The 23,990-nt window shown below is 39.4% G+C and overlaps 1 long non-coding RNA gene across 1 annotated transcript; it reads right to left on the bottom strand.

The window, feature by feature from the left end:
- Positions 1-767: 767 nt before the first annotated feature.
- LOC308347243 lies at positions 768-22,046 on the bottom strand. The gene is made up of 4 exons (XR_013967232.1): positions 21,831-22,046; positions 19,741-19,903; positions 17,483-17,546; positions 768-1,140 (listed from the first exon to the last, which is right to left on the bottom strand). It is a non-coding gene; the product is annotated as an uncharacterized lncRNA (long non-coding RNA).
- Positions 22,047-23,990: the final 1,944 nt, after the last annotated feature.

The raw sequence follows: 23,990 nt of genomic DNA, 5'->3' as shown, positions 1-23,990 counted from the left end.
GAAAGGTTAGCGAGGGAGGGTAGACGTTCGGCTGCGTGACGTGCTTTCCACCCTGAAGTTCTTGGGGCGCACCATCTCTCGTGGAAAGATAGTTTTGGAAGATGTTTTTGCAAAATTGTCACACCTGTGCCCACGTTCAGGCTGGACGCGACAGGAGAGGTGGTCTTCCAGGCAACCAGACTGAATTTATCCCTCCTGTATTTCCTAAATTTTGTTTGGAGTAGGGTTTTTGAAAGTTTGTTGGTTTTTTTTTTGTTTTGTTTTGTTTTGTTTTAGTCCTCTGGAACCAGGAGTGATTCGTTTTCGTTTTTCGTGCAGTTTTAATGAGTCGTTTAATAAAGTCCCATTTTGACATTCTATCCATTCATTAACTCCCGCCTGCCTTCCTCAAGCAGTAACCCAACCCATAACTATCCAATTTTTCCCCCACTTCGGCCTGAAGATTTCAAGCCTGTCTGATTGAATAGTTAACTTCCGTGGGAACAGTGTAGCTTTCCTAAACGACTAGTCAGTGGAAGTCAGTAATCTAGAAACATGCATACCTCCTCCAGCTGCTTGTAAAGGGTGTTCCACTCACCCAGAACTAATACCACTAACTGGTGGTCCTGGGAATGGAAAAAATAGCCATCAAGTGCAGACTTTCCCTAATGAAATGTATAATAAACCAACAATTTAAAAGCTTCCTGTCCCAGGAGGAAAGAAAAAAAAAAACAACTGAAAAATTGCAGTAACTCTTCTCATGTTAAGTAAAAAATGAAAAAAGAAGAATTGTGATACACCTTTATTTGGAGAACACACCTGACACCAACAGATTGAGCCCCTGATGAAATGATAGAGGGAGGGTGGGGAGAGAGGAAGGATGTTTTTCCCAGAAACTTGATATTGTTCCCAAGCTACAAAAGTGTGGACATCAACCATAAAACTTAATCATCTGCTGACAAGTTTCACTGCTTTCACTGTAATGTCAACAATATGGAATTAAATAGATACTTCTGAAACACTAATTTAATTCAACAAACAATTCATAGTACAGTCAAGACAAACCCACTTCCAACTTCTTTCAAGGAATGTTTCTTTTTTTCTTTGGGTCCTGTAACATACTGTTTCCCTAACTGTATATGAAAACCACATATTAAATACCTGCAAAAAAGAGAAAAAAAAGACAACCCTCACTAAAATGTGAACTCCCTCAGGGCAAGAATTTTATATTGTATTCATTTTTGTACTTCAGTGCCTAAAACAGTACATAGCAGAAAAATTGAAAAATTGCTTGTAAAATAATAAATTAATGGACATTTTCAAAAGTTATTTATCAGACTTACTTTACTTTAGTGTAGAATTTTTGTATTTAATCTAAAATGAGTTTGGAAGTTATAGTGATCACCTCAATTAATATGATGCCTATGATGATCAAACAGTTCTTATAATAAAGTGGAGTGGAGTAGGCTTCCTAGCTGTTTCTGGGCTTTCACTGGTAACAAACTGGACCCTTAGCATAAACACCTACCTTCTTTTTGAAGAAAATTTTTATAAGTTGTCCTGGATTGTCTCATGTACTTATTTAGTTTATGACAGATCTCCCAAAAATAATTTCAAATTAATATATGCTTTTACAAATATGAAAGTTGCAAGTGTGATAATATTTTTCAAACTTCAATTATTGCTTACAGGATATATCTATCTATATATTATATATTATATAAAATATAAAAATGTGCCTTGAATGCCTTTTCTCTAGAAAGTATATAAAGAACATATATATAATGTAATCCAGGGATGGAATAGGTTCAACGAACAAGCTATGTAGAAATTACATGCAGTATTTAGGATATACTGTTCAGATAAAAAAGTACCTGTAAGCTTCAGAACTACTGAGTTACCTAATATTGCACAGCAAGACTTCCTGTGCTCTCAAAGTAGAAGTCAAGAAGTAATCTGGGTAATTTTTGTAGGAAAGGTAGCAACAAAATCCTTAAAGAGGAATTTGAGTTTCTCAGAGTCACTAAAAAGAAAAAAAAAAAACAGCAAAAAACAACAACAAAAAAACCCTCCTAGTTTTGAACAACCAGATGCATTCCAAAGGTTCTTTTGTTTATTCTGTTTCTTTAACATGTTGTATGGGCGTCTCTATCTAGGTGCAATAGCTCATTTATGGGCTACTTTAAAATACTATTACCTAAATATCCCAAGTGAATTTTTCATGGAAGGAAGGAAGGAAACGAGGGAGGGAAGGAGAAGGGAGGAGGGGAGAGAGAAAGGAAGGAAGGAAGAAGGAAGGAAAAGAAGAGAGAGGGAGAGAGAGAAAGGGAAAGAGAAAGAAAGAAAAAGAAAGGGAAAGAAAGAAGTAATTTATAATATATAAATTTGGATAATAGGAGATTGAATTACACAATGTTTAAACTATTTGAGTATTTTGGGGCGTCTGGGTGGCTCAGTTGTTAGGTGTCTGCCTTCGGCTCCGGTCATGATCCCAGGGTCTTGGGATGGAGCCCCACATCTGGCTCCCTGCTTGGTGGGAAGCCTGCATCTCCCTCTCTCACTCCCCTTGCTTGTGTTCCCTCTCTCACTGTGTCTCTCTGTGTCAAATAAATAAATTAAATCTTAAAAAAAAAACTTTTTGAGTATTTTTAATGACTATAATGCTATGTTGAACTCATACTGAGTTCTCAAAAATATTGAAATTAAAAATACAGTAAAAAATATAGTAAAAAATTAAAAAGAGAGAAATTGAAATTGAAAATAAGTTACAAGATATTCTGGTTAAGCCAACTACCTTCTTTCTTTTTTTTTTTTAAGCCAACTACCTTCTTATAATTTGTTGTCCCCACTGTAAAATTATCCCTAGTGCTTGAACATTTTTATTCATTTAGCAAATATTTAATGGTCATAGCTATGTGTCAGATAGTAAAACTATTTCAGAAGTAGAGGAGCTCAAGCCCTCCTTACATCTTCTAATTTATTTCTATATAATTCTATTTTATTTGTTAACTTTTTCTTCTGTAGCATTCATTGCCTTCTTTTGAGACTGAATGATTAAGCTACTTTACAATTTCTTATAACATTCTTGGCATGGATGATAAATTATATGTAGAGGACTAAAAAGGACAATTCTTGCCTGGTAATGAAGTATATTATATTATTAGCAATTTAGTAATGTTTGTAATACCAACTCAAACTAATGATCATTTTTATTTATTTTATTTTATTATTGTGATTTTTTAAAAAGATTTATTTATTTATTTATTTATTTATTTATTTATTTGACAGACATAACAAGTAGGCAGAGAGGCAGGCAGACAGAGAGGAGGAAGCAGGCTCCCTGCTGGACCCTGGGATCATGACCTGAGCCTAAGGCAGAGGCTTTAACCCACTGAGCCACCCAGGCGCTCCTATTATTGTCATTTCTTAAGATCTTATTTATTTATTTGACAGAGAGATAGAGCCAGAGAGCACAAGTGGAAGGAATGGCAGAGGGAGAAGGAGAAGCAGCCTCTGTACTGAGCAGGGAGCCCAACACAGGGCTCAATCCTAGGACCCTGGGATCATGACCTGAGTCCAAGGCAGAAGCTTAACCATCTGAGCCACCCAGGCGCCCCAGTGATCGTTTTTTAAGTGAAGGCTAATACTCTCATCAGGCGCTGGTACCAACCACATCAAAACAATTTGTTGAGCCCAGGAAAGGGCTGATTATTATTATTAAACATTTGGTTTAGTTCCTAGCAGGTAATAGCCATAGGACTAAACTTTTTCCTCACACCAAAACAAGCATGGTATTTTGTTACTTATTTGTTCAAATCCTTTTGAAGTTCAAATAGCAAGTGGTCAGAGCAAGCCAGAAAATTTTAAGATATAATGAATAGAATTGGCTTTGTAATCTAAGCAATTCTCCAACAACGGTTTGACAGGCTACCAGAAAAAGATACCTATTACTTAAAGTTAGCTTTTTAAATTTTTTGAACTTAAAGATTTGAAGAATCGTCACAAATTTATTCTTAGAGGAACCTCTAAATTTATAGAAATTTTAAGTCTTATACTATCTTGTGACATTTGAATAGCATAATTTAAAAAATAAAATTACTGGTTACAAAAGTAATTTTATTTTAAGAAGGACATTGACTGGGGTGTCTGGGTGGCTCAGTCAGTAAGCATCTGCCTTTGGCTCAGGTCATGATCCCAGGATGCTGGGATCAAGTGTGGGGCTCCCTGCTCAGCGGGGAGCCTGCTTCTCCCTCTCCAGCTCCCCCCTGCTTGTGCTCTCCCTCTCTTTTTGTCAAATACATAAATAAAATATTTTTTAAAAAATAACATTGACGAACTTGAGTCAGTTCACAGGAGAGTGAATTAGGATGATGAAAGAGCTGAAAACCACAGCATAAAGGCAGTAATTGAAGGAGGGGCTATGTTTTGATTGTGCAAGAGAATAATCTGACAATCTGAGGGACCATCATTAGTAGAACCAATAGGCTTGTTCTTTTATGCCCAGGAACCAAATTGTTTTGAAAATCTTAAGAATGTAGATTTCTGTGAAACATCAGAAAAATCTCCACAGAAACGAATAGTCCAAAGATTGTTCAAAATACTTCATAGATTAACTCCCCAGCACTAATGACAGTACTCACAGAAGTAAAAGCAAAAATTTTATCTCAATGAATTACATACATTATTTACAAAATAAAGCCTGCTATCTCTAAACTCCTATAGAAGTCTATGGATCTATGATTCCATGGGATAAATGAGTGGTACCATCAATAAGTGCCTAAAGTTCAAGAGAGGGATTTATCACTGTGGCTGAAGAGGTTAGGAATGTCTTTTTGGAGAGGATGGGATTTGAGCTTGAACTTCATTCATTCATTCACTGATTCATTCAATAAATACTTCCTGAGTTTCTACTAATTGCCAGTCTCTGACAATAAAATGATATGAAATACAGAAACAGTCTCTCAAGGAATGTGGGATGCAGGCATTCTAAATCACCATGCAAATATAATTATGAACTGTGAGAATAGGAGGGGAAAAAAGTACTGTGAGGCTAATCATGTATGGCAAGGGAATCTGATCTAAATTGGAAGTAAGAGGGGCGCCTGGGTGGCTCAGTGGATTAAGCCTCTGCCTTTGGCTCGGGTCGTGATCTCAGGGTCCTGGGATCGAGCCCCGCATCGGGTTCTCTGCTCGGAGGGGAGCCTGCTTCCTCCTCTCTGTCTCTGCCTGCCTCTCTGCATACTTGTGATCTCTATCTGTCAAATAAATAAATAAAATCTTTAAAAAAAATAAAAAATAAATTGGAAGTAAGATAAATCATCTTAGAGGAAGTAAAGTTGAATTATTAGCAGGAGCAGATGGAGAATTTGAAGCGGCCACATCAAGAACAAATTCTTAGCCATGGTACTTGGGGTGGTGGGAAAGATATGACTAGGAGAAGACTCATGTCTATGATTGATAAAAGTCATATATGAATCCTGTTTCAGGGAAAAGTTGGTGTCAGGTGTTGCAGACCAAGAGAAATCAGGATTTAAGCCCTCTGCATTTGGAAGTACGTACATTGAGTCAGAAGTCGATACGTGCAAAAGTATTCCAGAATCAAACCCTGTATGATTGGATTACAGTTGGTTTAATCACTATATTTTTCTTCTATGAAAATTTATTTTTCTAAATGTCAATAAGATATTGATCCCCCCCTGCATAGAGTCCATTTCCCGGAAGAATCCTTGTTCTAATTATTCAAATCATTCCTGAAGGTTAGCATTCCACATCATCAACAGATAAACAAGTGAACAACCAGACACATGGTGCAGAAAGTCAAAGAAACATGCTGGGTTGCCATTTCTAAGAGCCTTGGGAATAAAATATCCAGGAATATAGAAGAATTTAATATTTTGTTTCTAGCTATTTTAAAAAACGTGTAAATACATATTTTTAAGAATTTGAATGCTTATACATTAATTAAAAAAATAGAATGCAATCTCATAGCTTAGATGGTACAAACATTAATAGTTTATCTAGAGGTTCCTGGCTGGCTCAGTGGGGAGAGCATATCACTCTTGATCTCAGGGTTGTGAGTTCAAGCCCCATGTTGGGTATAGAGATTACAAAAAAAAAAAAAAAAACTTAAAAAGTAGTTTATCTAGATATACTGTTAATTTAGTAGTGCTGTAGTGTTCCAGAAATGGAAATACAAAGCAGATGAAATAGGTAATTAATGTACCACACTCCACTTATGGCAGTGATTAGAGAAGATGGTATCATCAGAGAGTAAAACATACTGCATACTATCTTCTTAGCAGGCAAAATTTAGTATATGAACATAATTTAAATTTCTTTAAGGAATAAAATTAGGAAACATCCTTGGGTGTGTTGAAAATAGGGAAGGGTTTTGGTACTCAGTTTGTTGACAACTTAAGTGCTAATATAATGCCAATATTATAATTTACACTTAAACTAATAATTTACAAAAATAAGATTTTATGGAGGAGAATAGAGAATTCTAAGATATTTAAAGCCATTGGGACACCTGGGTGGCTCAGTCAGTGAAGCTTTGGCCTTCGCTCAGGTCATGATCCTGGAGTCCTGGTGTCCAGTCCCCAGATCAGGCTCCTTGCTCAGCAGGGAGAATGCTTCTCCCTCAGCTTGTAGCTCCCCCTGCTTGTGCTCTCCCGCTCTCTCTCTAAAAAATAATAATAATAATAATAATAATAATCTTTAAAAAATAAAAAATAAAGTGATTGCTGGGGGGATCTGGGTGGCTCAGTTGGTTAAGTGGGCGGCTGTTGATTTCAGCCCAGTTCTTGATCTCAGGGTTGTGAGTTCAAGCACATGCTGGGCTCTAGGTGGACCTCACCTTAAAAAAATTTTTTTTCTGAAAAAATGCATTCTTTAAAATTTTACCTTCTCTCATTCCTTCCTTTCTTCCTTCCTTTTTTTTTTTTTTTTAAGATTTTGTTTGTTTGTCAGAGAGAGACACAGCAAGAGAGGAAATACAAGCAGGGAGAGTGGGAGAGCGAGCAGGCTTCGCAGGGAGCCCAGGCGTCCACTGATATAAATTTTTAATTCCATCTTAATTCCATCTTTTATTTGCAATATTCTTTTTTTTTTTTTTTTAGATTTTATTTATTTGATAAAAACACAGTGAGAGAGGGAACACAAGCAGGAGAAGTGGGAGAGGGAGAAGCAGGCTTCCTGCTGAGCAGGGAGCCCGATGCAGGGCTCCATCCCAGGACACTGGGATCATGACCTGAGCCAAAGGCAGAGGCTTTAACCCACTGAGCCACCCAGGCACCCCGAATAAAATCTTTTTAAAAAACAAATAAATAAAACACATGGAGCACATTAGGAATACAAAAAAGAAAACTGTCTGTATTAGTTTGACAAATCACTGAGGTAACTATTAGCTTCTGAACCCAAGATCTATATCCAATTTGGCTTTAAAGCTTCCAAAATACTTTGTATGATTTGTGCATATAAATAGCTATAAAACCATACAACCTATAAACACTCTTCTTTTTTCTACCTGAATTCTCTTTCCCTTCATCCCTGAATGTTTATTTATTTATTTTTAAAGATTTTATTTGACAGAGATCACAAGTAGGCAGACAGGCAGACAGAGAGAGAGAGAGAGAAGCAGGCTCCCTGCTGAGCAGAGAGCCCAATGCGGGACTCGATCCCAGGACCCTGAGATCATGACCAGAGCCGAAGACAGCGGCTTAACTCATTGAGCCACCCAGGGACCCCTCAGCCCCAACTGTTTAAATCCTATTCATGCTTCAAGGCTTGACTCAAACACCAGGTCAGATTTAGACATGATTATCATTTATTGATTTCCAGCTCTGGATATAGCATTATCCTATGTGCATGTTTTATTTCTTCTCTTCATTGTTTAAAATCCTCGTGATAATCTTGTGACATAGATGTGAGTCCTTCTCATTTACGTATGAAATAATAGTCCTTAGCCGTAATGGAGCTTAATCAGTGTCAGGTCTCTTCAGTTCTCTTAACCAGGTCTCTTGAGTTCAAATTCCAGATTCATTCTCCTTACTCTTCCACGGACTTTGCACTGACTTCTCAAACAGAAAGTAGTGTTTCCTTCCCCTCAAACCCTTCTAACATGTTGTCAGTGTATCTTAAGACACCCACCAATTTCTGCTTTGTTTCAGTTTATTTCAATTATTCACATGCAGCCTTGTATCTCTATATGACAATGAGAACCTAATAGTTTCAATCCTTGAAGGGCATGAAAATCATCTGTGAACTTCTTTTTTCCAATTTTTTTTAGCGTGGTAAAATACATATGACATAAAAAATGTATCATCCTAATGATTTTAAGTGTAAAACTCAGTGATATTAAATACATTTATAATGTTATGCAAATTATCACCATCTATCTCAATAATTCTTTTCATCTTGTAAAACTAACACTCTACCCATTAAAAAATAACATTCTATTCTCCCCTCCTCCCAGCCCTTGGCAACCACCATTCTATTTTCTGTTTCTATTATATTGACTAGTCTAACCACTTCATATAAGTGGAATCATGAAGTATTTGTTTTTTTGCAGCTGGCTTATTTGACATACATAATATCCTCATGGTTCATTCATGTCATAGAATATATGAAATTTTTCTTCCTTTTTAAGGCCAAATAATATTCCATTGTAGTATATTCCACATTTAGCTTATCAGTTGACATTCACATTGCTTCAATGTTTTAGTAATTGGGAATAATGGACACCTGGTATACAAATATCTCTTCAAGAACCTGTTTTCAGGGGTGCCTGGGTGACTTAGTCATTAAGCATCTGCCTTTGGCTCAGGTGATGATCCCAGAGTCCTAGGATCCAGCCCTGCATCCAACTTCCTGCTCAACAGAAAGCCTGCTTTTCCCTCTCCCACTCCCCCTGCTTGTGTTCCCTCTTTCGCTGTCTCTCTCTCTATGTCAAATAAATAAATAAATCTTTTTTTTTTAAGATTTTATTTATTTATTAGTCAGAGAGAGAGAGCAAGCGAGCACAGGCAGACAGAGTGGCAGGCAGAGGCAGACGGCAAAGCAGGCTCCCTGCCGAGCAAGGAGCCCGATGCCGCACTCGATCCCAGGACGCTGGGATCATGACCTGAGCCGAAGGTAGCCGCTTAACCAACTGAGCCACCCAGGCGTCCCTAAATAAATAAATCTTAAAAAAAAAAAAAAAAAACTGTTTTCAATTTTGGGGGTGGGGTATATACTCAAAAGTAGAATTGCTAGATCATGTAGTAATTCTATTTTTAATTTTTTTGAGGAACTACCATACTATTAGCCACAGGAACTATATTATTTTACATTCTCAACAACAGTACACAAGGGTTCCAATTTCTCTACATCCTCACCAACATTTGTTGTCTTCTGTCTTTCTTTTTTAATTATCCAGTTTTTTTAGTTTTTTTTTTATTTTTAAAGATTTTATTTATTTATTTGAGAGGGACAGAGATAGCCACAGAGAGAATGAGCCAGGAGGAGAGGGAGAAGAAGGCTCCTTACTGAGTAGGGAGCCCAACTGGGGCTGGATCCCAGGACCATGGATCATGACCTGAGCCCAAGGCAGACAATGAACTGAGCCACCCAGGCACCCTATTTTCTGTCTTTTGATAGTAGCCATTGTAATGGGTGTGAACTGGTATCTGATTGTAGTTTTGATTTACATTTCCCTGAAAATTGGTAAGACTGAGCATCTTTTCATGTGCTTATCGGCCATTTGTGTAACTTCTTTGGAAAAATATCTATTTAAGTTCTTTACCCATATTTGAATCAGGTTGTTTGGTGTTTGTTACTGAGTTTTAGAAATTCTTTATATATTATAGATATTACTCCTTTATTAGATACATGGTTTGCAAATGTTTTCTCCCATTCTTTAGGTTGCCTTTTACTGTTGCCATTGTCTTTTGATACAGAAAGTGTTTAAATTTTTATGAAGTCCAATTTGCCTGTCTTCTTCTGTTACCTATGCCTTTGTTGTCATATCCAAGAAATCACTTCTAAACCAAATGTCATGAAGATTTGTCCTTGGTTTTATTGCAAGAGTTCTATAAGTGTAGGTCTTACATTTAAGTCCTTGATTCATTTTGAGTTAACTTTTTGCATATGGTGTTAGAAAAGGATCCAACTTTATTCTCTTGCATGAGGATACACAGTTTTCCAAGCACCATTTGTTACAAAGATTGTCCTTTTCCCATTGAATAGTCTTGGCACTGTTGTAAAAAATCATTTGACCAAATATGTGAGGGTTTATTTTCTGGGCTGTCAGTTCTACTTCACTGGTCTATATGTCTGTCTTTATGCCAGTGTTGCACTGTTGTGATTACTGGAGCTTTGTAGTAAATTTTGGAATCAAGGAATGTGAGTCCTTCAGCTTTGTTTCAAGATTATTTTAGCTATTCAGTGTCCTTTATGATTTCATATGATTTTTAGAATGAGTTTTTCTATATCTGAAAAATTGGGATTTTAATAGGGATTTATTGAATTTGTAGATCACTTTGGATAGTATTGACATCTTTTTTTAAGATTTATTTATTTGAGAGAGAGAGAGAGAGAAAGAATGTGTGCTCGCACATGCACACACATGCACACACGAGTTGGCGGTGTGGCAGAGGGATAGAATCCTCAAGCAATCTCCCTGCTGAGCACCAGAGGTGGGGCTTGATCTCACAGCCCATGAGATCATGACCTGAGCCCAAACCCAAGGCTTTGACTCTCAACCAACTATCCATCCATGAACATCCATGAACGTACATCCATGTACGTGGGATGTATTTCCATTTATTTATATCTTCCTTAATTTTTTCCCTAATGTTTTGCAGTTTTTATTGTACAGGTTTTTCGTTTCACTGATTAACTTACTTTATAAGTATTTAATCTTTTTGATGCTATTGTAAACAGTATTATTTTCATGATTTCCTTTTCAGATTGTTTATTGTTAGTGTATAGAAATGCAACTGATTTTTGCAGGTTGACTTTGTATGCTGCTATTTTGCCAAGTTCATTTCCTAAGTCTAACTAACAAATAATTCTTTTTGTGGAATCTTTAGAATTTTCTACGTGAAAGTTCATATCATCTATGATGAGATTTAAGGCATACTACCCCAAACATGGCACTTTGGTATAGTGAGTATTTCAAGGTAAAGGAGGTTGACAGAATGGCAGAAACAGAAAGGTTATTCTGATCTTCTCATCCTTCTCCCCTGAAACAGCTCATAGAACTCTCATGTGAAAGATGTCCTTCCTGGGGCGCCTGGGTGGCTCAGTGGGTTAAAGCCTCTGCCTTCGGCTCAGGTCATGATCCCAGGGTCCTGGGATCGAGCCCCACATCGGGCTCTCTGCTCAGCCGGGAGCCTGCTTCCTCCCCCCTCTATCTCTGCCTGCCTCTCTGCCTACTTGTGATCTATGTCTGTCAAATAAAGAAATAAAAAAAAAAAAAAAAAAAAAAAAAAAAAAGAAAGATGTCCTTCCTTACCTAGAGGAAAGGAGCACCCTTATTTTCAGAGATAAAGAGATGCTAAGAAGGATCTGAACAAGCAGATCGTAACAAGTTTCCCTCAGTTTATTACACTTATTTCATACTCTCTGACCTACCCTATATCTTCAAGACTGTCCACACTTTTTAGCAGAAAAATACTCAGGTTTAAATGTTTGAGTCTTCTTATGAAACTCTCATGTTACATAAGACTTAAATAAATTTGTATGCTTTTCTCCCCTTAATCTTTGTCCTTTTAATTTTCAGATGCTGCTAGGGACCCTAAGAGGACCAAAGGAAATCTTTTTCTCCCCTGTATCTGCAGATAGAGATAATTGTACCTCTTCCTTTCCAGTTTGGATACTTTTTATTGCTTTCTCTTGCCCATTTGTTCTGGTTAGACCTTCCAGTGCTATGTTGAAATGGAAATCGCAAAGTAGCCATCCTTGCCTTATTCCTGATCTTAGAGGAAAAACTTTCGGTCTTTCACCATTGAGTATGATGTTTACTGTGGGTTTTTCATATATGACTTTTATTATGTTGAGGTAGTTTCCTTCTATTCCTAGTTTATTGATTGTTTTTATCATAAAAAAGTGTTGAATTTTATCAGATGCTTTTGGTGCATCAATTGAGATAATCATGTATATTGTTTTGTTTTTTAAAATGTTGAACTATCTTTGAATTCCAGGAATAACTCCCCCTGGGTCATGGTGTGTAATACTTTTTAATATGCTGCTAAATTTGGTTTTCTATAATTTTGTTGAGGATTTTTTATTTATTTTTATTTTTTATTTTTTTAAGATTTATTTATTTATTTATTTATTTGACAGACAGAGATCACAAGGAGGCAGAGAGGCAGGCAGGGGAGGGGGAGGCAGGCTCCCTGCTGAGCAGAGAGCCCAATGTGGGGCTCAATCCCAGGACCCTGGAATCATGACCTGAGCCGAAGGCAGAGGCTTATTAACCCACTTAGTCACCCAGGCTCCCCTTGTTGAGGATTTTTGCAACAATGTTCATAAGGGATACTGGGCTATAGTTTTCTTTACTTATAGTGCCTTTGCCTGACTTTGGTATCAACATACCTGTGAACTTTTAAAAAATGTTCATACCATCAACTGATGGAATTGGAATTTCTGTAGTCAATGCCTGATTAACCAAATATTTAAAAACCTGCAGAGGTCATTTTGGTTCACACCAAGCATTGAGGACTGTTCAGCTTATCCACACCTGATTCACCTTTGAGTGTTCATAGTGCCTCATGTGAAAAACAGATGTCCAATAACTATTTGTCAAAGTACAAATAATCATTCATGATTTTTGTAAATCCAAATGTAAATCAGAGCTACCTTTACAGGAAGAAAAGTTGGAGAGGTTGGGTGATGATGGGGGGAACACTGTAAGGATCAGCTGGGCACAAGCTCAAAGGAAGTAGTGTGACGTGTGGATAACAGGTAAAACAATTGGGGTACAAAGGTATGCTCAAACACACCTCAGATGTTAACATAAAAACAGTCGGAAGGAGTGAGGAGAACAGGATTTTTAGGTCATTCCCTCAGGTTATACACTGCCTTTAATGATGGCTCTGCTCTTTCTTTTCCTTTGAAAAGCAACCTTATTTTATCCATATCACACTTGAATAAAAATGATTGTGCTATAGTGGAAATATTAAAAGAGTTTGCCTTGGCTCCCCCCAAACTCCCTTGAATTTATGAGATAGCAAAAGAGGACTGGCTAGTGCTGGAAGTGCTTTGAAAAAGGATGCATTTATCTGGGATGGGGAAGAGTACTTAAGGGGACTACAGCAGGAATGTGGTCAAACAGGACTTACTACCTATGCCTCATAAAATATACTGTTCCTTACCTGAGGTATTGCCTATTAAGGGAAACTATTTTTGTTAATATATCTATCTGTTAGCCAGATATTTTTACAATAAAAACAACAACAAAAAATCTGTCGTATTATATTAACTATCAGTATAAGAATTTAGAGATCTTGTTGTAATTTGTTGTAATTAGCTTTGACCAGAAATGGGCTGCTATTATTATACAGGAATGATATAGAGCTATTAGTAAAGTATATGCCTGAGTTGTTTTTCATAGTGTTCACAATAACAGTCATTAATAAATATCTTTATGTACATAACCTGCTATATGATAAGGATATGTCATAAAATATAATCTCTGCTATTTTTTTATTTTTAAAGATCTTATTTATTTATGTGAGAGAGAGAGAGAGAGAGAGAGCATGAGGGGGAGAAGGTCAGAGGGAGAAGCAGACTCCCTGCTGTGCAGGGAGCCCAATGTGGGACTTGGTCCTGGGGCTCCAGGATCACTACCTGAGCTGAAGGCAATTGCTTAACCAACTGAGCCACCCAGGTACCCTATACACCCTACTTAATGGGCTTCCAGACCCATGAGGGAGACATAACAGTGACATAAAAATTAAATACCCAAACACTCAAAATAAAATGTAAATAAAACAAGTTCTGTATTAAATGAAATAAATTCACCATTATTCCTATGTGAGTTCAGATGGTCTGTGCCCTTAAGTTAAGGAGTTTGTAAGGAAACCAGATAGACAAATAGATAATTTCAGCATAACATAATAAAGTATGTGCAAGGTACTAAGGGCACACAAAGTTGGAGTATTTAGTCCCATCTGGTGTTCAGAGAATGCTTGCAGAAAATGTTGCTTGAGTGGATCTGGGAGGATGGATATGAGGTTGACAGGTGAGCAAACATGGGCAGGGCTTTGCATCCCGTAGAAACAGCACAAGCAAGAGCCCATAAGTGGGAAAAAGCATGCCATGGTGAAGGAACATGCAGAATTATTACAGTGTCAAGTGCATGATTGGGATTTATGGGGAATAAGTCTGGTCAGGTTACTGAGGGCCGTGAGCCCTGTTAATAAAGAGTTTGGACTTAGGCTCTAGGCAATGGGAGCCATTAAAAGCATTTAAACAGAGGAGTGACATGATTAGATTTAATGTTTTCAAGTGTCCAATTCTAGGTGTAGTGTGGTAGAAGGATTAAAAGAAATAAGAGAGGGCGCCTGGGTGGCTCAGTGGGTTAGAGCCTCTCCCTTCAGCTCAGGTCATGATCTCAGGGTCCTGGGATCGAGGCCCGCATCGGGCTCTCTGCTCAGCAGGGAGCCTGCTTCCTCCTCTCTCTCTCTCTCTCTCTCTGCCTACTTGTGATCTCTGTCTGTTAAATAAATAAATAAAAATCTTTAAAAAAAAAATAAGAGAAATAAGACCAGAGGCAGGCTGATCACTTAAGATTATGATGCTATAATTTAGGCAAAATATCAGTAAGGACCATAATTGGAAGGCAATGAACAAAGCAGGACATATTTGGGAGATTTCAAGGAGGGAAAACAACAAGTACTTTGTTATTGACCGGATGTATATGAAGGAGAACACAAAGTCTAGAATAAGTCCCTTGCTTCTTATTTGGATGGTGGTCACAAGAACTGAGATTAAGAAAACTAGAGCAGAAAATAATCCCATCTGATTTAAGAAGGGGAAAGAGAAAGAGTAGAAGCTAGAGGGGAATGAAAGGTTGAGGGAAGTGTTTTGTTTATATGCTTTGTTTTGTTTTGTTTTGTCTTGTATTGGTGTGTGAATAACTTGATCATGCTCCTAGGCTGAGGCCCAAGGATGAGTGAGCTGAGAGGAAGAAATTGGAGATAAAGAGAGAGCGTGTCTGATGAAATAAGGTCCTGGGGGAAACAACAGAGGAGAATCAGGAGCGAAGGTGGATGAGTGAGTCTGAAACAGTAGAATGATTATCTCATCCTCTAAGATTTGTGGGAAGGTTATAGCCATGGTGGAAAATGAAGTCACATTTTTAGGAATGGGAGAGATCAGTTATCTGTTGCTTAATGACCTTGATTTTTCTCTATGAAATGGAAGCCAGTTACTCTGTTTAAGAGTCAAAGTCCTGTGCTTGAGTAGATTGAGCAGAATTGTGAAGGAACCATTGCTGAGTGGAGTGGGATAGAGGGCTTTCAAAGGATTGTTGAGGGGTTTGAGGATTCAGCTGAGATTAGACATCATAAATTTGCAGTGGTGATAATCTGTGGTTGCCTAATTTTTCCTCCCTAGGAGGACTCAGGAGTTCTAGAGATGATAAGTTACTGGGCTAGATGGGAGAGGGAAGACATGGTACAAAGAAGTGGGGAGGATGTTGGAGAGAGTGGTTTAAATAATCAACCATGCTGGTTGAAGTTAAGGAGGTAGAAAAGATAAGCAATATGATAGGCTGAATCATGACCCTCAAAGATATCCTAATCACAGAACCTGTGAATGTTCCCTTACAGGACAAAAGGAACTTTATGGATGAGATTACATTAAGGACTTTAAGATGGAGGTTTAGGAACCTGACTGGTTCAATCAGTAGAGCATGCGGCCCTTGATCTTGGGGTCATGAGTTCAAGCCCTACAGTAGGCATAGAGCTTACTTAAAAAAGAAAGAGAGAGAGATTATTCTGGTTATCTTGGTGGGCCCTCCATATCGCATGTGTCCTTACAAGAGGGAGGCAGAGGGAGATTTTACTCTTAGATAGAGAGGGAGAAGGCCTCTTGACAATGGAGAAGGCCATTTGACAACAACAGAAGCAGAGCACTGAGTGAAGCACTTTGGAGATGGAAGAAGGGGCTGCAAGCCAAGGAATATAGGTGTCACTAAAAGCTGAAAAAACACAAGTTAATAGATTCCCCTTCAGCCTCCAGAAAGAATACACCTTCCTGACAACTGGATCCTAGCCCAGTGAAATGGGTTTTTCACTTTGACTTCCAGAATTGTAACAGAACAAATTTGTGTTCTTTTAAGCTGCTCTGTTGGTGGTAATTTGTTACAGCAGCAATTGGAAAGTAATATAAGGAGTGAAAGAAGACTTGTTAGAAAATCTGGACCTTGGAAGAATGGTAGGATATGTATAAACAAAGATGAGGGGATCAGAATATCGGCGATGAAAAATGCAGATAGGCAGCAGATGACAATGTCCACAGCATACTTGGGAACCAGGAAACCTGCTTTCGAGAACACAAGATAGTGCTGGGAAACGAGGCTGGATTGGTAGGGAGTGCCAAAATGCTGAGGGTCTGGATAGCCTCCTTAATGATTAAGGCTGTGTCCCGCTTCAGGTTTTGGGGAGGAGCTAAAGGAAGATGAATTTAAAATTAACTTATAAGGAGCGCCTGAGTGGCTCAGTCATTAAGCATCTGCCTTCGGCTCAGGTAATGATCCCAGGGTCCTGGAATCCAGCCCCAAGTCACTGGGGTCCCCGCTTAGCAGGAACCCTGCTTCTCCCTCTCCCACTCCCCCTGCTTGTGTTCCCTCTCTCACTGTATCTCTCTATTTGTCAAATAAATAAATGAAATCTTTTTTTAAAAATTGATTTATAAGATTTGGAACAGATAAACACTTCAAATACAAAGACTAGTTAAGTTTCCAATGATCTTTGACTAAGGATAGTGGCACTGTGCATCTTTCAATGTTCTTCTCCATAGAAACAGAAGGAATAAGAGATAGATGATAGATAGATAAGATAGATAGGTAGATAGATGAGATAGAAAACTATCTATATACCAATCAATCTATCTATCACCTATGTACCTACAGAGAAAGACAGAGACAGACAGAGATTATTTCAGGGAATTGGCTCAGATGCTTGCTGGGGCTGACAATTTCGAAGTTGGTACTGCATGCTGGAGACTCAGAACTTAAGAAACTGACCCTGCAGTCTTGAGGGAGAATTACTTCCTCTCTGGGAAACTTAAGTTTTTGCTCTAACAGTCTTCTGTGGAGACCCATTTGGAACCTCAGAGTTGGTATAAAGGTGATCATGAGCTGAAGATATTTGAGATTCAACAGATAGAGAAAAAGGCTTTCTCAGAGTTCCCCTTATCTGACTAAGAACAGCAACTTCCGGGAAAATGAAGCTGCCATAAATTCCTCTTCACGGCAGATCTATTCCCAGAAGGGAGAAAGTAAATAAAAACTTACCCCAAATCTCTTGTACAAGGGAGGTTTTCTATGGCCCTGAAGGAGACAGAGAGACTACTCGTACCTGTAGAGACAAACATTATCACAAACTTTCTTATCCGCTGTTTATTCTCCTGAAAACTCATTTATCTTTCCAAAAGTCTTTGGTTTCCCATAAATGCCTTTCTCCCCAACTCCTTCATTCATTAAGATGGTATATAAGCCCCAAATTCTAACCACTTATCACTGGGGTCTCCTGCTATACACACAGTGTGTGGGTAAATAAATTCCATTTTCCCCCTCCTGTTAATCTGTCCTTTGTCAGTTTAATTTGCAGCTCCTGTGCACTTAACTTCAGATGGTAGGGAAAAATTTTTCCTCTGCTATACCTTAAACTGATTGGATGAAGTCTACCCACATTATCAAAGATAATCTTCTTAAAGTCTACTGATTGTAGATGCTAACCACATCTATGAAATATCTTCACAGCAACACAGATTGTTTGATTAAATAACTGCATACTATAGCCTAGCCCAGGTCACACATAAAACTAAACATCACACCAGAGAGAGAAAGGATGGATAATGTAAGAAAAAAAAAATTAAGGAAATATTAGCAGGATTTGGTGGTTGTCTGGGGTATGGGGAAAAGCGAAAAGGAGGTCCAAAGTTTTAGGCTTGGAGTCAACGATTTGCAACTACGAATATCACATCTGTCCTACCCTTAACAATGGCACACAAGTTTCCAAGGACTGGATGGGGTTCAGGATGCAGTGCAGGGCAATGTAACAGAGGTCTGCACAGCGATGACCAATGGCCTTGGCCCTATAGGTGTGATGCTTTAGGTAAAAGTAATCCCAATGGAAATACTAACCTGTTATAGAAAAAGCAGTCTGTTACCTAAGAATTGAATAATCAGTCAGAAGGAAGAAGAAAAAAAGAAATGATGTGAAAAGATTTTCTGAAATGTGAAAAAAACTGTCACTTCCCCTGGGCATTGACATGCTGACTGGTAAATGCACTTGCTTCAGTCCATTGAAATTTAAACAATTGGTGTAACCTTGAGCACAGGTTTACGAGCTTTCTACATTCGACATAAGATTTATTTATCTGGGTTGGTGTTTTCCTGAGTTTCATTTCTATTTTTAGGTTTGGGTTTCTTTCCCAGTGACACATGGGTACTACTTGTAAATTATAAGCTTGGCGTTTTGGCAACTGTAATAAAGAAAACCTGAAGTATGAAGATTAAAAATCCTGCCTGGCCAGGTTTTCAAGTGAGTCTTGGATGCACTTCACTTACTCTGTTAGACTGGTAACTTGTTGCCAACAGAAACTTAAAGAAGCACTTTCTGCAATTAATATGTTAAGTATCGTTAATGGCTTTGTTTTCTCCAGACAAGCTAACAGCACAGGCATCAGTCTATAGTCTTGATAAACTGGTTCTGAGAAATGAAAAGCATAGGAGCTCCCGAAAGAGAATACAACCAAGCAGTGAATCTAGCTGCAAAACACTTTGCCTTCCAAGGTGAATTAAAACCTTGAACTTAGAAACTAGTATGACAGATTTGATTTAATGTGTTGGAAATGATCGGTGACACAAGCTTCATAGCCTCCAGTCCAAATTCTTACTATGCCAGCTTTCTACAGCCCCAAGGACATCAAGTCTACCCCCACCCCCCGCACCCCTCTCCACTACATGTACAACTCCTCAGTTCTCCAGAATCGTGCTTCATTCACTCTGGAGAAACGTTTTCAACACCTTGCCTGATTCCTAATTTCCTCGGGGATGTCTAAATTGCACCTGCAGACCAACGGCTAAGCCAGGGGCCAAGGAGGGAGGGAATTAACGTTTGATATGGGCCCCTGTGATGGAAGACTCCACGTACCTTTTATCTACATTATCCATTTTATCTGCTTTATCTCTTTACGTATCCCTGTGAGCTAAGCATTATTATTATCATACCCATCTTATCAGTGAGCAAAATGAACTTGAGAAAAATGAAATCTCACAGCTAATAAGTATTGGAAATGGGATTGTACCCTGGTCGTTTTGATTCCAAATATTGATCCTTTGATCGAGCTGCATTACAAACTGTCATTTTGCCTACTTAGTTTATCAGGATAATTTCCTGAGAAAGGGATGCCTCTTCTCCATTTATCTATCACTAAGTGTATGTGGAGTAGTCCTACAGCTTACCTACCCAGGAGACATTCCCCCAAACATCTGTTTACTTGGTACAAACAAGGAAGAATCAATTTAGGCCCCTGAACTGTTTTTACCGCTTCCAAAGGACATGGTCCATCTTCTGTTTGAATCTTCTTAGTGTGATGGAAGAGGAAGGGGCTATTCAGCAAGCGGGGCACTGCTGCTGGGGGACACAGGAGCCACGCGGCCGTCACCTTCTGTAGGAGGCCGAGTCACTGGTTCACAAGGTCCTGAGCTCTGAGATAATAGAATGAGCTGCCAGTTCTCTTCCAACACAACCAAGAATACATCATACAGTAAAGTGGCAGTACCATTTTCTCTTTCTTTCTTTCTTTCTTTTTAAGATTTTATTTATTTGTTTGAGAGAGAGAGAGATCATAAGCAGGGGGAGGAGTAGGGGCAGAGGGAGAGGGACAAGCAGACTCCCTGCTGAGGGGGGAGCCCCATGCAGGGCTCGGATCCCAGAACCCTGAACTCATGACCCGAGCCAAAGCCAGATGCTTAACCACCTAGGTGCCCCAGCAGTACCATTTTTCTTTTTCTTTTTCTTTTTTTAAAGATTTTATTTATTTATTTGACACAGAGAGAGAGAGAGAGAGAGAGAGATCACAAGTAGGCAGAGAGGCAGGCAGAGGGGGAGAGGGAAACAGGATCCCCACCGAGCAGAGAGCCCGATTTGGGCTCTATCCCAGGACCCTGAGATCATGACCTGAGCCAAAGGCACAGGCTTAATCCACTGAGCCAGCTAGGTGCCCCAGCAGTACTATTTTCAAGGGGATTTCATATTCACGATCTCATCCCAACTTCAAACACCATTCTCAGAAAATTAAGTTGCAGGAAATTCTTATTCTACCCTCCAGTCTGTGTGCTGGAACAAGAAGAGGAATAACATAAGCCTGTTCGTGGTTAATTGCAGTTAATAAATGCATGATTTCAGTCTGGTTGTCCACAGGAAACAGGTTGTTTCTCAATCTCATTTGACTTGTGAGGACATGAGCTGAATTATGTGAAATGACAATCTATGAAAAATGCTCAAATGATGAATTCTGGGCCCTTGAGAGTGTCTTTCAGAGCGGACTTTTTTTTTTTTTCTTTTAATATTTACTTAAGTAATCTCTACATCTTACATGGCGCTTGAACTCATGACCCCGAGATCAAGAGTTATGTTGCTTCTTCCAACTGAGCCAGCCAGGTGCCCCTGGAGCTGAACTTTGTATTTGTGCTTCTTTGCTTCCACTCTCACTCCCTATTCCTGTTCCTAGGGCTCAAGGCTGAGGAATGTGGTCAGAACATCTGTGATTATCTCATCTTCTACATCAATCTCAAGGTCCATGAAACTACATACACAAAGCTCCAACTAGAGCTTTTCTTAAAACTTTGGATGTAGACTACCCAAGATCCGTCATTTATTAACCATGAAACCTTGTGAATCACTTAACATCTCCTGGTGTCTGTTTCTTCATTTCTAAACCAAGGTAACAAGGAGCACCCGGGCAGTGCGGTCGGTTGAGCATCCAACTCTTGGTTTCAGCTCAGGTCATGATCTTAGAGTCCTCATCTCAGGGTTGTGAGATCAGCCCCACATCCAGCTCTGTACTCAGGGGAGAGTTGGCTTGGGGTTCTCTCTCCCTCTCCACCTGCTCCCCCGCTCATGCTCTCTATCTCTTTCTCTCTCTCAAATAAAAAAATAAATGTAGATAACAAAACCTACATTACAGAACTCTTAGGAAGATTAAATGAGGTAAAAACTGTGAACTTAAGATGCATAGTAAAGGTAACTCTTATACTTTAATTATTATTATTTCTTACTAAATGATACTTTGGGGCAAGGATAAGTTTTAGGAGGTCACTCCAATCATGCCACTTAGGCAATTGCCTATGGAATAGAGTTGGTACATTGGGACAGAAGATTTCTCATCTGTATAGTGCCTAAGAAAGATGGACATATTTTCCAAAGAGCTAAACTGTGAAATCAAAATGCAGTGGAATGAACGCAAAGATATGCTGCCCTCCATAAAGATCCTGGCTCACAGTTTAGATGAAGAAAATGAAAAATGTTAATGTGAGTGAAGCTTTCTGAAATCAAGCTGAAGGAGTCAGTGAGGAGGGAAGGTTGTGGATCAGCAAGAAAAGCAGAGTGAAACTGGAGGCAGACGTTGCTCACCTGAGCCTCGTGCAGGGGAGAGTGTGTCCTCTTCAGTCTCTCGTATCTTTATCCCCTTGCTCAGTTGGAATTATTTCCATTTGCAGTCATACATATGGCTGTATCTCCCATCTTTAAATCCTGCCCTTCTCGACCTCACATTTCCTTTGGAGTTACTGTCCCATTGCTCTGCTCCCCATAGTAAATACAGATTTTTCTAAGATTTTATTTATTTACCTGAGGGAGAGAGAAAGTGATAAGTGGGAGAGAGGGGGGCAGACGGAGAGGGAAAAACAGACCCCCGCTGAGCAGGGAGCTTGATTTGGGAGTCAATCTCTGGTCCCTGAGATCATGACCTGAGCCGAAGGCAGACACCCAACCAACTGAGCCACCCAGGTGCCCTGTAAATATAGATTTTGAAAGCCTTGTGGGCCCATCCTGACTCCAATGCCTACCTCCTATTCACCCTTCAACCCAGCCACTCTAGCTGATGCCCTCAAGGTCCACTGGGGAAACTCTTTTTTTTTTTTTTAATATTTTTATTTATTTATTTGACAGAGAGAGATCACAAGTAGACAGAGAGAGGGAGGGAAGCAGGCTCCCCGCTGAGCAGAGAGCCCGATCTGGGACTCGATCCCAGGACCCTGAGATCATGACCCGAGCCGAAGGCAGCGTCTTAACCCACTGAGCCACCCAGGCGCCCCATTGGGGAAACTCTTGATGAGGTCATCAGTAGCCCTTCTGTTTGCTAAGTCCAGTAAACATTTTCATCCCCATCGTACTAGACTTCTCAGTCACTGACAGATATGGTGGGTGGCTCCTTCTAACACTCGCTTTTTGGACTCTGTGACACTGCTCTCTTGTTTTTTCTGCCACTGCCTGGTGGTACATTTTCAATTTCCACTGTTAACACATTGACTTGTAACCAACAACGAAGTGTAACGAGTTCCTCTGATCTCAGCCCCCACGTCCCTTTCTTAGGCAGTCTCACCCATTCCTATTGTTTTTTTCAGGTGGTTCACAGATTTGTATCACCAGCTCAGATCTTTCATAGAGCACAGGAGACTCACATATCCAACTGGTATTTAATATCTCCACTTGGAAGTGCTACAGGCATCTTCTACCTAACATGTTAAAACCAAAATCACTCTTTGATCTTCCTTGCCCTTCTCCTTGCAACATTCTTCTTCATTATTTCTCAATTCAGTTAATGGCAGTCCCAACTGCCAGAAGCTCAAGCCAGTAACCTGAAAGTTATTCTTGATGGCTCCCTCTCCATCACCTACTTTACCCATACCAGGCCTGGCACCATCAGCGATACCTCCCACATGTAGCTCAAATCCAGACTTCTCTGCCACCACCTAGTCCAAGCTCCATCTTCTCTCCTCTGAACTATTGCAAATCACCTCCTAACTGGTCTCTCTTTTCTCTCTTGTCCTGATTCAATTAATTCTTTTTCTTCTTGAGGTAATTTGGAACATTAATTAAAGTTCTTTTTTTTAAAATATTTTATTAATTTGACTGAGAGAGAGAGAGATCACAAGTAGGCAGAGAGGCAGGCAGAGAACGAAGGGGAAGCAGGCTCCCTGCTGAGCAGAGAGCCTGATGTGGGACTCGATCCCAGTACCCTGAGATCATGACCTGAGCCGAAGGCAGAGGCTTAACCCACTGAGCCATTAATTTAAGTTCTTAAAAAAATTATTTAGTGGCTTTGTACTATGGAAAGTTCTGTAGTGGCAGTTAGGACAGAATCTGGAATCCTCACATAGGGCCATTGTCTATCTGTCTGGGCTCTTTTCAAGCCTCTCTCTTCCCTCCCTTACTCCCCTGCCTCACCCTCCTTTCTAGTCAAGCTCTTTCTAGCCATAGGACCTTGGCATACACTATTTCCCTTGCATGGAATTCTTTTTCCTTCTCTTGCCATGACTTTCAATTATCCCCCATACATTCGTTGCCTGACTAATTTCTACTCACCTGCAAATCTCAATGTTCCCTCCTCAGAGAGGCCTTTCTAAATCTTCCAATCTGAAGTAGAATTTCTGGGGGTGTCTGGCTGGCTCAGTCAGTAGAGCACGCAACTCTCGATCTCAGGGTTTTGAGTTTGAGCCCCATGTTGGGTGTAGAGGTTACTTAAAAATAAAATCTTGGGGTACCTGGGTGGCTCGTGGGTTAAGCCTCTGC

This window comes from Martes martes (genome assembly GCF_963455335.1).
Source record: "Martes martes genome assembly, chromosome: 8".
In the NCBI taxonomy this organism is placed as follows: Eukaryota; Metazoa; Chordata; class Mammalia; order Carnivora; family Mustelidae; genus Martes; species Martes martes.
Note: the sequence above shows the minus strand (reverse complement) of the source record. Positions and strands in the feature narration are given on the sequence as shown.